We start from the raw sequence: 14,086 nt of genomic DNA, 5'->3' as shown, positions 1-14,086 counted from the left end.
CCACAGCCTCACTGGTCCCTGTCTAGAGATTCTAGACAGGTCTGGGGTAGCCTCCCTCAGTTCCTTCATCTTTGGTCTAAGTTCATCTTTTCAACGAGGGCCTCCGTGAGCACCCTATTCAATGCCACAGTTCCCCCAGGATTCCTGCCCCCATATCTGCTTTAGCTCTTGTCCATACCCTTATCATCTAACTTGCTCTGAAATTTATTTATTCATAATGGTTATTCTTTGTTATCTGTCTTTACTCTCAAGAATGTCAGCTTCACAAGAATAGAATTCTTTGTTTTGTTTACTGTCTCCACAGTTCCTAGAAACGTCCCTGGCACACAATAGGCATCTTACAAGTATTTGTTGTCTGGGGAAAAAAAAAAAGTTTGAGCTCTAAGCTTAGAGCTCCTCAGCTATGACACAAACCCACTGCGTGCACAGCGTCCACCTGAACATCTCTGAATCACCCCATGGGCCCTGCAGGGATGGGGAGCTGGTGAGAATATGGCTCTCACACTTATTGCTATACTTTGAGTAATGATATCCTCAATCTCTGACCCAGGAGTCTCGTGCCTTCTGCCAGCATCTATGAAACCGAGACAAGCCAACTTGGTAACTCACAAGAAAGGTAAAAGTCCCAGGCTTTCTACCATCCTCAACAAGCACAAACCAGACGTGGGCAGCACCAGCTCCCTCCCCCACTCCCCAGAGGGATAAGTCACAGCTTAGACTCACAAACTTTTTGCGATTTGGTGGGAGTGGTATTTTTTTTTTCTTTCTCTCTCTTCTCAATCTCTCACCATCAAAAAGAAAGAAAAATGGAAAACTTGGTAAAAGTGACTTTCAGCACATGGCAGGGGGCGCCTGTTTCATCTCTCAAGACCAGCTTGACAAAGCCAGAATGCCTTTTGTGTCCCAGAAACTTCAACCCCCCTCTAAGAAGAAAAGATAATGTTTATCATCTTCAGCACTGGATCTCCCAGAGTGCTGGACTCTGCCTCTAGGAGATCATCTTTCCATGGAGAAGAAAATACCTGCCACGTACATTCATATGTGTGGTGGCACCAGGGGCAAGGGGTGCTCCAAGCGTCCTTGAGGACAGCAGTGCTGGACCAGACTGCAACCTAGGTGGGTCACCATGTCCACTGGACATCAGAGGGCGTCACAGCCAAAGCAGAGGTGGCATTCCCAGTCATGCTGTGTGTGCCTGCAAGGGTTTTATTCTCAAGCAATTAATTCAATGTTTGCCTCAATCTTTCATTCTCTGAGGTTCTCCTAAGGGTGACCACCTCACTAAATAGAGGGGACTGTCCCCTTGCTACTCTGTGAAGCAATGTTTTAGCAGTCTATTAAAAAGACGCTTCCTGTTTCTAGAGCTGAAAGTGTAAGTGTCTTATAAAGGTGCAGCTTCCTAGATGGCAAACTGATGGTGTGGTATCGTGGTCCAACCCCCAGGTACGGAAAACCAGGCCTCTCACCCTGAGTGGAAGCACAGTCGTCCCTGCAACTACTGCTAACACTTGGTAAAACACAAATCCACTATACTCTTGCAGCACGTCAACAACCCCTCAACATCTGCTTCCCTATCCAGGGTGAGAGGTGGTTCTGTCAAAGCCCAGGAAGGTGACTAATGACAGTTCTAAGAGATACGCTCTGCACATGCCAAGTGAAGCAACAGCCAGAGAAAGATACAGCCACTAGAACTGATTTTACCTCAATCTAGTATCAGCCGAATCCTGTGTCTACTCCTCTGTTAAGTCATGTGATGAGAGAACATTCCTGTCTCATTGAAACTTCTACTTCTCTTCTCCAGTTGATTCTCTTTGAAAGGCCTCTCATCATCTTCGAGTTAGCAGATGGCATTCTGTCCACTTCTGTAGCAAAAGTTAACCCTCAACACCAAGGTGCTGACATTTCTAGGAAGAGGACTGGGAGTTCTTTGCATGGAACCAAGAATAATGAAGATGCTTCCAAATGGAGTTACAGAGCACCTGGCAAGGGGACACTCTTGTTGTTATGGAAGTAACTGGAAAAGCTTCTAGTGTCCATCTTGGTCAAGGTCCATTCTCAGCTGTGTTTGGTTACCTGCCTCACATGTCCATTCTGCAGCATGTGAAATTGGCTTATTCAATGACCTAGGATCACAGGAAAATTTGGGATGAGCAAAGAACATAGCCTAATAGGAAGAACACTGCACTGAGAGGCTTATTCTAAGCACCAGCTTCTCAGTAACAAGTCAGGAGGTCTCACAAAAGGCCATCTGGTTGGGCATCAGTAACCAGACCTGAGTGGACCGGGAGGCCTCTAAGGCCCTGTTTGCCCAACAAGGAGATGACCTTTCTCAGTACCAACATCACTGGGCAAATATTTGAGCTCCTTAAAAGTGTGTGGTGGGGGGTAAGTTGAGCCTGCCTTTCATTTATTTTTTGTACTCCTAGCACCCTGCACAGGTATCAGCCCAAACTGGTGAAAAGGTGAATGTTTACGAAGAATGTGACATGAAAGTCAGTGTGGAGAGATGTGTTGTGGAATGTAGAAAGGGATATTCTCCATGTCTATGAGCTCAGTGTATAAGGCAGACTTTTATGCTTTTAATAAACTCCTAAACTAACCTAATTATTTTTGTATTTGCATTTTATCCTAGAGGGAAAAGGAAGTTTAAAAGACCAACCTGATCATGTGTAGGTTTCAGATGCTGGAGGCTTCATGTGTGTTGCACAAAATCTCACGTGCTGCTGTTGAAAAGATAGACCTTCCCTCAGGTCCTTCTAAATAAAAACTTCTCTTTAGACAAAGCTCTACCTGAACATCCTCTTGAGTAGATTTCTAAATTTGTGCTGGTGGCCCCTGCATGAGAGTCAGCAGAAAACTGTTTTCTGTTGTTGCCGTCGTTGGTAAAAAGTCTGACGGTCTCTCCGTAGGGAGCATGTCCCCAGTCCCTCCCTCTTCCGAGACCCTGCTCCTGCCATAGTACACCGGCAGTAGCTGCTCACATTTCTCATCCTTGGAAAGGTGAACCAAGTGACCATTGCTGAGCCAGGTGAGTCTTCTGGGGAGCCAGCACATCGGATGCCAACCCAGGCAAACCCTTAGGAACCTTTCCAAGTGCCCAGCCCATCTCCTTCCCTCACTCTCAGCAGACAGACACCCCGACATCAAAGGCCATAGTGTATCTTCCCTGTTCTGCCCCCACCACCAAACTCCTCACAGCCACCTCCTTCCTGACCCTGCCTCTTCTCATCCATAACTCCTCCTTCCATCCATAACCCCTCCCTCCATCCATACTCTGGATCACAGCTGCTCCCAACTTTACAAAACTCTCACCCTCCTTTCTATACCTGGATCTCATCTCATACCCATGTGTGAAGACATTCAAGTCTCCCCCATCAGTACAAAAGCCCCCCACTTTCCCTGCACTCACTGGAGATACTGTCCTATGTCTCCCCTTCGGTCTTAGTCCATTTTCTGTTGATCATAACAGAATACCTGAAACTGGTTTATGAAGAAAAGGAATTTATTTCTCAAAGTTATAGAGTCTGAGAAGTCCAAGATCAAGCGGCCATATTCAGTGAGAGCCATGTTGCTGGTGGGGACTCTCTGAAGGGTCTTGAGGTAGAACAGAGCATCACCTCAGATCTCTCTTCTTTTTTTTTTTTCTTTTTTTCTTTTTTCTTTTTTTTTTTTTTTTGATGGAGTCTCGCTGTTGTCACCCAGGCTGGAGTGTAATGGCGCAATCTTGGCTCACTGCAACCTCCACCTCCCTGGTTCAAGCAATTCTCCTGCCTCAGCCTCCCAAGTAGCTGGGACTACAGGTACGCACCCACACACCCAGCTAATTTTTGTATTTTTAGTAGAGACGGGGTTTCACCATGCTAGTCAGGATGGTCCTGATCTCTTGACCTCGTGATCCAACCACCTCAGCCTCCCAAAGTGCTGGGATTACAGGCGTGAGCTATTAGCAAGTTCCTCTTTCTCCAAAGTACCTTCAAAGGTGTATGTTCCCAGAGTTGCAACCTCAGTCCTGTGCATTACTCACCCTGGGCAATGTTAGCATCTTGTCTTCAATCACAGCTTTAGTTACCATTTATATTCTGATGATTCCTAAATTTAAATCTTCAACCTGACTTCTCTGAGCTTCCAGTCCACATTCAATAGCCTCCAGACACCTCCACTTGCCCATCCCATGTAAAGCTCAAACTCAACCTAATCAACACTCATAACTACATATGACCCCACAACTCCTGGATCCCCTCTTCCTGAATCTGTATTGCAATAGATGGCATTACCATACCACTCAGACTGACTGACAACTGCACGTGCATGAAAACCCAGCTCCCTGGCATCAAGGTAGAACAAAGTCTGAAATTTTCCAGACTTTCCTCCTCCACCCTTTTCCTGATTTATCTTGATAACACTTTAATAAATCACTGCATGTAAATTCACATCTCGAGTTCTATTTCTGGGGAGCTCTACCTAATGCAAGTTCTTATCCTTTATTCTACCCCTGTACCTATCCTAGCGCCTAGTATACATTCGATGTTCAATAAATATTTGACAATAAATAAATAAGTAGATGGATGAATGAATGAATGAATGAATGAGAGTAGATGATATTGTAAATGTGATATCTCCTTCCTTATTCTCCCCAGTTAAGATTTCTGTAGGGGCCAGGTGCAGTGGCTCACGCCTGTAATCTTAACATTTTGGGAGGCCAAGGCACGTTAACCACTTGAGGTCAGGAGTTTGAGACCAGCCTGGCCAACATGGCAAAACCGCATCTCTACTAAAAATACAAAAATTGGCCGGGTGTGGTGGCGGGCACTTGTAGTCCCAGCTACTCGGAAAGCTGAGGCAGAAGACTTGCTTGAACCCGGGAGGTGGAGGTTGCAGTGAGCCAAGATTGCACCATTGCACTCCAGCCTGGGCAATAAGAGTGAAACTCTGTCTCAAAAAAAAAAAAAAAAAAAGAGAGATTTATCTAGGGCGATGCTTACTGAATACCATCTGAGCTTCTCAATGCATAGTGCAAGTAAATCTTGGCCAAAAGTAAAGGAGAAAGTATAAGATCAAATCTTCTTGAAATGCAAACATCTCTGCTATGCTTTCAAGGAGACATGAGCCAGTCCGAGTCTGCTCTGCAGCTGCCCAGGAGCTAAGGGGAAGGAAGTGGAAAGCAGCATGGTAGCCACTGCCTCTGCATCCCACAGCAGTCAGAACAGGCTTGCTCTGGGTTCAAATCTTCCCTTGTGAGCCCTCCTGCAAAGGATAACCTGAGAGGACACTGATACCCAGGTACTCAGCAAAGGACTTTTCCAATTGGATTGACAGCCTGGAGGGAGAGGTGAATTTGTCAGGGCTCTGAATTCACAGAGGGGGAAATAATTTGGCTTCTTCAAGCAAGCAGGCTGGGCTCAGCCAGGAAGCATCTAATTTTAGCACTATCTTTGATGACAAAATCCTTTCAGGGTTTATAACCTAATGAGGATTTACATTTGGACTAGCAGTAAGGCCTTTCAAAGATAGGAGATGAGATATTTATAGATCTCAGAATACATGTGGAACCTTTAACACATTTCCAGAAATTTGAGTTTGGCCTCCTTTTAAGGTTCCTTTGTGATGCCCTTCTTTGTGGCTGATTCACGCTCCCAGCTTCCTGCTAGGATGTGGCCAATGTTTCTAACACCTGGGGCAAGAACTTGTTGACTTGAGCTGAGCACAATATTTCAAAAGACGGCCAAAAATAAATGGCATTGCACACAAAGTTAATAGGAGCTTGTCTTTGGACTAAAAATAATAAATATAGGAGAATGAGCTTCATTGGAGCCTTCCTATCATACAGATAGAAGCCGCTCTGAGACCCTGAACACACACCACATCAGGATTTTTTCATCAGTTAATCCTGAGACTTCACGGAACAGCCCAAAGAGGGCTTATTTGCTTTTCTTTAACCATCTTGAAGACTTTCTCACTGACTTCCCCATATGCACCAACCCTGAAGGAAACTTAAAATGCAGTACTTAAGAGTGTGGGAGGGCCAGGCGCGGTGGCTCACGCCTGTAATCCCAGCATTTTGGGAGGCCGAGGCGGGCAGAGCACAAGGTCAGGAGATGGAGACCATCCTGGCTAACACGGTGAAACCCCATCTCTACTAAAAAAAATACAAAAAAATTAGCCAGGCTTGGTGGCGGGAGCCTGTAGTCGTAGCTACTTGGGAGGCTGAGGCAGGAGAATGGTGTGAATCCGGGAGGCGGAGCTTGCAGTGAGCCGCGGTCATGCCACTGCACTCCAGCCTGGGCGACAGAGCGAGACTCTGTCTCTAAAAAAAAAAAAAAAAAAAAAAAAGTGTGGAATCTGGAGCCAGAGGTTGAGTTCAGAACCGTGCTGTACCACAGATAAGCTTCTAACCGTGGATGAGGTACTAACCATGGCTTCATGTTCTTATCTTTAAGGCATGAGAAATAACAGTAACTCACTCGATTTAGGGATAGTTTGAGTCATCAAATGAGTTAAGACATCTAAAGGGCTTAGAATAGTCCCTGGCACATAACAAGTTCTCTCATAAACATTAATGATGATCATTAGTCATTCTTTTAATCTCTTACATAAGACCATGCATGCTTAGTAACACTTGCCCATGGAGAATGTCTCAACAAACATCCCACTCAGTCATCCCAAGCACTGTCTCAACATTTGGGCCAAAAAGGGTCATTCTGTTATATTTGTACATATCAGCATAAGGCACACTCCCACGGCACTTTTGACTGGGCAACTGCCCATGTATCCTGAAATCAATTCCTAGCCCAACAGCATATATGTGTGTGTTTATTCATGTTCAAATGCTTAATTGTGCAGTTCTTTGCCAATCTGATACCATGTCTTCAGCTCATTTCAGCCAGTTTCATTAATAAAGTTAATTATATTGACATCTATTTAAGAATGAGGGGGAAGAGAAGAAGAGCAGCTAATTAAAGCCACCTTCTAAAGTATTTCTACCAATATGTATAAATGACAGCATGTACAGTTTAAGCTTCAAATGAAACTGTTCTGTTATCAGTCTAAAAGAAACATGTTGAAAGTTTTAAATAGTCATTGTTGCTGTTGGTACATGCTCTCATTTATTTCTTATGTATTAGACTTAATAAAAGTAATAAAAGCAAGTTTGAGTTTCTCAAATGTTATCTCTTTTGCAAGAGCCAAATTATTATTATTATTATTATTATTATTATTATTATTATCATTATCATTATTTGAGACAGAGTCTATTTCTGTCACCCAGGCTAGAGTGCAGTGGCACAATCTTGGTTCGCTGCAACCTCTGCCTCCCAGATTCAAGTGAATCTCCTGCCTCAGCCTCCCAGGCAACTGGGACTATAGGAGTACACCACCACACCTAGCTAATTTTGTATTTTTAGTAGCGATGGGGTTTCTCCATGTTGGCCAAGCTAGTCTCGAACTCCTGACCTCAAGTGATTCGCCCGCCTTGACCTCCCAAAGTGCTGGGATTACAGGCGCGAGCCACCATGCCTGGCCATAGCCAAATTACACTGAGTAAAACTTCAGTAAGCAAAGGAAACAATTCCGCTGGTCTCTAGTGGTGTATGAAAGTGTAAAATGCAGTACACCCACATGGAAGCAATCCTTTCTAGCAATCACTACAGAGTACTGCTTGTCCAGGTTTTTCCAAATGTAGCACTCCCTCCTGTCCTTTCTCTTCTCCTTGTCTTTTCAACAATCTACGTTCTGGGGAAAGCAGGGGAGAGGGAAACTTACACTCAGTTTAGGACAGGGTGCCTGGCACAAGGGCTGCCTACAGCTCTTGCAGTTACCTCTGCCTCAGTGAAGTCACCCTTCATGGTCTTTGAGAATTCTTGGCTGACAGTCATGGCTGAAGTCAGTGGGAAGTATGGGAGCTACAATTCAAGATGGGACTTGGGTGTGGACAGAGCCAAACCATATCACTGCATTTGCATCTTACTCTGTGTGCCCCCAGCTTTCTGGCTTATTTTATGCTTTCCGTGCTCAGGCCTCTGAGCTTTCTTGCTGAAACCCACAAATCCTTCTGTCTCTCAACAAACTCCAGCACTTGTCCATCTATATCCTTTAGTTTTTAGACTGTAATCTGTAGAGTGAATCTCAAGAGCCTGCTTCCGAACTCAAAAATCAAAAATCTGGCCTTTATCATTCCTTCCTTTGAGAGCTGAGAGATAGAAAGCTGCCTGAATGCCAGAGGAAGGTAGAGGGAATAAGGGGAAAACAGCAAAATGATTCTTTGCCACGCACAGCCATGTACAATAGACATGAGAGCCTCCCAAAAAGACACGTTGAAGCCCTAACTCCAGTACCTGCTAATGTGACCTGGAAATAGGCTCTTCGCAGTTGCAATCAAATAAAGACGAGGTCGTTTTCAACTAGGGTGGGCCCTAATTCAATAAAACTTGTGTCTTCATAAGAAGAAGGAAAACCCAGACAGACCACGCAGGGAAGATAATGCATCTGCAAGCCAAGGAACACCAAGGATTCATGGCAACATTGGAAGTCAGGAAGAGGCAAGGAATTATTCTCACCTACAGCCTTCAGAGGGAGCATGGCTCTGCTGACCTGACACCTTGATGTCAGACTTCTGGCCTTAAATGTCTGCTGATTTAAGCCACACAGTTGGGGTCACTTGCTACAGCAGCCCTGGGAAACTAATAGAAGGAGGTAGCCAGAGGCTGGTAACACCATGAATTGCTAGCCTATGCCACCTCTCTTCTCTGCTACCAGACTTCAAAATAGATGGGCATATTAGTGAATCATCTTTCAGATGAAAGTGAGTGGACATCCAGCCCATCCTGGTTTCAGGAAGAGAGGAAATTTGTTGGCTTAGCCAAAGGTCTGAAAATAGATTTTATCAGCTTCAGGCGCAGCTGGATCCAGGAGCTCAAACAGCATTGTTGTTACCCGGCACCTCTGTATTTTCCTTTGGGCTTGTTCTTTGCTCTTCACAGGTCCACCCTTTCACTGGGTCTATTGATCCACACTTTTGTTCCTTCTCTGTGGTTGTTTACCACCAATTTCTTTCATCTTTCTCTGCTCAGCCAATCTATCAATCAACAATCAGTTTTTATCCTGAAAACTCATTCAGCATGAGACAGTGTTGTACAGTGACTAAGAGCATAGGTTATCAAGCCTATTTTTCTGTCAACTGCCTTCTCTGTGTTCTTGGGAGAGTTATTTAACCCCTCTGTGCCTCAGTTGCTTCATTTGTAAGACAAGGATAATTTAAAAATTGGACTCCTAGGGTTACTTTGAGAATTGAGTTAGTAGATGTTAACTGCATGCAATTCAGTGAGTTCATATGCGGTAAATATGGAGAACAAGGCCTGACACTTAGTAAGAACCATATATGTGTTCCGTATTTATGCAAGTAGAGGCACACTATGCATGTTTGTTGTTATACTGATGGTATAACATTACAAAACCAGCCTTTGACTTAGGCTTGCCATCTCTAAAAGTTACATGTATTAAGAATGTCAGGCTCTGAGAGGTTTATTGTCTTTTCCAGGGTCACCAAGCTAGTGGAAGTACAGCCAAGATTCCAAAAGAGGTTGAGCATTTTCACTACGTGTTTGGTCTCTCCTGCCCTCTCGTTCTTTCTCTCCTGTCAACCATGATACCCGAGTCTCCCTCATCCTAAAAATATCTTTCCCTCCACCCTGCTTGGACCTAAATGTCCCCTACATGCCCTAAAGTTTCCATCACCTGTCTCCCCCTTTATTTACTAGGATCCCATAAAAGTAAGTGGCTAACACTGAGTTTTTCCACATTGCCTGTCCTTACAGTCCTTACTGACCTTTTCATTCTTTACAACCTTATTTTCTTTCTGGCATTCTCCCAAAAATATGCTCTTGAAGGTCACCAAACATCTCTCAAATATCAAATCAAATGACTTTCCCTAAAGCCATCTTTCCCTGACCTCTGTGTAAAGGGTGTTCCCTTTATCCATGGCCTCTTCCCTCGAACCCTCTCCCACCTTTGGCTCCCTTTCACCTCCTACTGGCCTATGGCTTTCTCCACTGGGACCCTGAGGCCCCCACTGCTCCAAAGCAGAGTCATCAAGTCAGCAGGAAAGAAAGAAGAAAGATGTCAAGTTCTTCATCATCTGAGTTTTATCTTTTGTTGAGCTCTAGGCCAAAGAAAAGAAGAAAATATTGTATAACTACTTGCTGCTTCTAAGGAACCATACTCTCTGCAGGCTGAAAGAGCGAGCGCAGAAAATGAAAAGAATGAAGTGCCTATGGGGTTTCTCAAAAGGAACCGTGAATCCACCCAATGCCTGGCCACAAGGGGATTGTTGTTGTCTGACAATCCTAGAGTTGAGGAATCCTAGGTGCCCTTTGCCTCTGGCTGCCCTGGGCACCAAGACAAGTAGGAACAGGTGTCTGCTCAGGAGGCTGAGGCCAAGGACATAAGGAAGACTCACAGTGGGCCCCTGCCCCTGCTGACCCATAATAGAGTAGAGAGGAATCAAATATGGCAGCAGACAATGGAGGAGAGGACACTGTTCTTGGGTAAGGTGGACTGGCCAGTAGAACCAATAAGTGCCAATGGGACAACGCTCATTGCAGAGGAGGCCAATGCCTACTGAAGCCAAGGAAGACCCATCTCTCCCCTGCTGAGACCGAGACGCTGCCATGTCAGTCCCTGGAAGGAATGTGTCCCCTCTGAAGTGAAGGTGGTGGGAGAGGAATCTGAATAGTCACTGTACTTCCTGTGAATTAGGGAGATTCTATTTCTGCTCCTTGCAAGAAAGGGACCTCCAGAGAGAAAGTCAGTCACATTTCTAGCACACCCAAGGTGGTGGATTGAGAAATTCCCACCATCACAGAAGCAACCTTTTTCTTCACCATCATTAGATTTTTCAGATCCTGTTATTCCTTCAGTCTGATTGACCAGTTAGAGTCTGTAAAAATCAAGGTTAGATCCAAGCAATAAAACTATCAGAGTGATAGAGACAGAGAGAGAGACAGACTATTTAACCAGCTTCCATCCTTGACTGTTTAACCAACTTCCATCCCTGTGTGGGGTCACATTCCTATAATAAATCCTTTATGATAAGGAATTTGATCCTTTATGATATGATTATAGGAATTTGATGCCACATAATGATGGAAGTTAGTTATGTGGTCTCTGCAAGGCTGTCGTCTTTGTGTCTGGTTCTGACATTTAAAGTCCACAGGGGAGGCAGTGAGGAAGAGGGGAGGGACTTGAAGTGGGAGAGAGTGAGGATGAGCAAACCCCACAGGCAGGAGCCAGAATCCAAGAGAACAGACTGGAACCTCGGGGGGCTGTGTTCTGAACATCACCTCTTCACCTTGTAGGTGAAGGAGGGATTCCCTGCCCAGGATTTTGAGTCTGGTCAAACATAGGACACCTCAACACTGAACAGGTGAAATTGACAGGTTGGGAGGAGGACACCATATACCATTCAGGGCCACACAGGGATTGCACCCAGGAGCTGAGTGAAGAAGAAAAGGCTAAGGGAGGCAGGCTCTGTGGTATCAAGGGAATAGGGTGCCCCTTGGCTTCTGCAGGAGGATGTGGTTCCTGCAGCGAACAGAAGCCCCTACCAGCAATAGCAGGCACTGTGCCTGGCCCTGGTGTTAGGGAGAGTGGCTTAGCCACGACACCTTCTCTGCAGAAGCACCGTGGGATGGGGAACTTGCCATTAGACCATTCCAGGCCCTCCTGGGTTCCCCAGATGTGAAGGCACACACATAATATTGGGCTGTAGCTTTAGGCCTCATACCCTAGTCTCTCACTTCTAGGCCTCGACTTCAGTGACAGGACTGAGGGTTCTGCAGGAGAAGCTGGCTTTCCTTGTTGTGAGGCTGAGTCTGCCTGCGGCCCAGGAGTTGGAGAACAGAGTGGGCATTCAGCAGGAGCTGGAGGCTGAGCAGCCAGGTGAGCCACAGGTGAGGACAAAGTGCACAAGCAGTTTCAGAACCCAGCCCTTGGCCTCAATTGGCCCCCAAGGGCTGAAGGAACACAGCTGTTGCTTCTCCTTTACCTTCAAAACCTCCTGCACATGCCCTGTGACCCACCTCCAACCCACCCTCCAAGGGGAGCGGAATTCTGGGAAATGTAACTCCAGCATAGCCAAGTCAACCTGTGAAGCCACCACAATCCCTGCCTTTCTTCCACGTTCAGTGGAAGCTCCATCTCTTGATTATCTCAGCTGCATATGACACCTTTCTCCTCTGAACTTCCAGAATACCTGGTCCTTCTCTAATGGCACTTTTCACTTTGTGCTAGATAATAAGCATTTGTGATCACATTTTATTTCCCCTAATAATGAATTAAACCACTAGAGGCTGGGTCTTGCCCTGTGCCTCCTCTAAGTCTCCCAATAGCCAGAAAGCAAGCATGATGATCCCCGCTTCCAAGTGGAGAACACTACTCAGGGAATGTGGGAAACTCACCTGAGACTATGGCAGTAAAAGAGGGCAGTGATGTGAGCCTGAAACCTAGACCCTCTGATGACACTCAGCCGGCTCACCAGCTCTCAGCTCCCCAAGGGAAAGGGACTGTGCCTTATCTGTACCACTTGCATGCTGACTCTTTCTGTAGCTTGCACAAAATAGTAACCCACTTGGGATTCATTCAAATCCTTTTCCTGTGTGCAAAGCAAAGGACCCATTTTTATGGAGACCACAACTGCGATTGATCAAACCTCAAATCACCATGCAGTTGATATTGACTGGCCCCTCGCAGTCTTCGTGTCCTCAAACAATTATGATGACACTTCTGATGACATGCTTTTGACTTGGGCCCCCTGACCATGCCTCAGGTTCCAGGCTCTGTGTTCAGTGCACACGGTCCTTTGTTTGATGTACATCACAGCCCCCAAGGAAGGTGTTACTAGCCCCATTTGACAAGTGAGGAATATGAGACTTGCAAATAATCACTTGCCCAAGGTCATGGACTTATGAAGTACAAAAACTGGAATCTGAAGCATGCAGAACTCCTTATTGCTGTCTCAGGGGCTGCTCTTGCTCCTAATCACCATCACAGATGGGAGCAGGCTTCACCTTGTACCACCTGCCAGATTCTAACATGTCTCAATGCCCTTCTCCCCTCCAGACGCCTCAGCTCCCACCATCCGTGCTTGCCAATGTTGTCTACTCTGTGCCTCAACCCCCGCTTGTTTCTGTGTTTTCTTGCCCGTCTCTGCAGCCATTGCTGGGGCCAGGTGCTCCTTCTCTCAATGCAATGTTCTCCCAACCAGTCCCTTGGACTCCAATCCTTCTCCCTGCATCCTCTCCTTCATATTCCTGGAAAATCCATTCTCCTGAAATGGGAATCTGATCACATAACTCCTCCACTGACATTTTTGGTGACTTTCTATTGCCCCAGGACATGACACTCAGAGTCCCCTGATCTGGCTCTACCTACTACATAGACTCAACTCCCCAGCGCCTTGCAGCAGTAACTCCAGAACTCATCATGGCTCTACATGCCTCTGAGTTTTTGCTTAAGGACATCCCTTTATTGGGAACACTTTTCCATGCCTAAATCCTACACAGTCTTCAGAATGTCCCTTCAGGTGTCACAGGTGTACCCAGTCTTCAGAATGTCCCTGAGCCCATATCTGGGACAGATGCTCCTAAGTACCCTGGGAAACCTCCATCAAAGCCAGGGTCACCCTGAACTCTCATGACTACCTACTTGTCTTCTCTCTTACCAGATGGAGCTTCTGGGTCCAATGGGTTCTTCTATGAATCTTGGCACTCCCACTTGTGCAGCCCAGTGCCTGGTAAACAGTAGGGGCTCATTATAGTTTTCTGGAATGAAAACAGTGATAAAACAGCAACTGCACATTGACTGAGTCCTTATCACGTGCCAGGAAACTAGAAAGCCCTTCCCAGGCATTATCTCATGTGATCTTCCCAATATCCTTATGGAACAGCGATCTTCCTTTTACAGATGCTGAAACAGTGCCACAGAGCCAGAGAGCAGTAGGAACTTCCCCCATGCTACTCATGAGTGGCTGAGCCAGGCGTGGGGCTCCATGGCTTCGATTCCATCACCATGCATTTCCCAGGGCTGACCATGCAAG

The sequence above is a fragment of the Papio anubis genome, chromosome 4 (genome assembly GCF_008728515.1).
Source record: "Papio anubis isolate 15944 chromosome 4, Panubis1.0, whole genome shotgun sequence".
Taxonomy (NCBI): Eukaryota; Metazoa; Chordata; class Mammalia; order Primates; family Cercopithecidae; genus Papio; species Papio anubis.
Note: the sequence above shows the minus strand (reverse complement) of the source record.